Below are 588 nucleotides of genomic sequence, written 5' to 3'. Positions count from 1 at the left end.
ACCTCTACTAAGTGCACACAGACGTGCGCTTAAAATAGTTTTGTTAAAATTTTCAGCTTTATCTTTTGCAGACTATGCAGTGTTGGACATTCTTCCATTGAAATTGAAACTCAAATAATATAACAAAACAGTTTTCATGTTCAAAATATTGTCTAATTGTGCTGCACTGTCGATTACTGGTTTCTTTCGTATTAACATCAATCGCTATGCTCCCATACAGCTTGGGGATGTAGCTCAATGGTAGAGCGTTCGCTTCGCATGTGAAAGGCCCCGGGTTCGATCCCCGGCAGCTCCACTTTTTTTTTACGCTGCTGGTCAGGCATCTGCTTGGCAGATGTGGTGTAGCGTATATGGTTTTGTCCGAACGCAGTGACGCCTCCTTGAGCTACTGAAACTGAAACTATGCTCACAATATAGTGTTGCCTCTTCATAGAACTTTTTAAACCTAGCCTCACGTATTCTGGTGGTTGGCCTTGGGATAATATTCCATCCTCTCGTAATGTCCAAACCACATTGAATAAGTCTAAAAGTGTAAATCATTCACATTAAATGGAAAAAAAAATCAAAAAAATCAGCATCTTCAAATGA

The 588-nt window shown here is 39.8% G+C and overlaps 1 non-coding gene across 1 annotated transcript; it reads left to right on the top strand.

Annotated features, from left to right (window-relative positions):
• Nucleotides 1-223: 223 nt before the first annotated feature.
• Trnaa-cgc (transfer RNA alanine (anticodon CGC)) lies at nucleotides 224-295 on the top strand. Its single transcript has one exon. It is a non-coding gene; the product is annotated as a tRNA-Ala (tRNA).
• Nucleotides 296-588: the final 293 nt, after the last annotated feature.

This window comes from Babylonia areolata, chromosome 9, assembly GCF_041734735.1.
Source record: "Babylonia areolata isolate BAREFJ2019XMU chromosome 9, ASM4173473v1, whole genome shotgun sequence".
In the NCBI taxonomy this organism is placed as follows: Eukaryota; Metazoa; Mollusca; class Gastropoda; order Neogastropoda; family Buccinidae; genus Babylonia; species Babylonia areolata.
The sequence above is the reverse complement of the archived record's forward strand: the minus strand, read 5'-3'. Positions and strand labels throughout refer to the sequence as shown.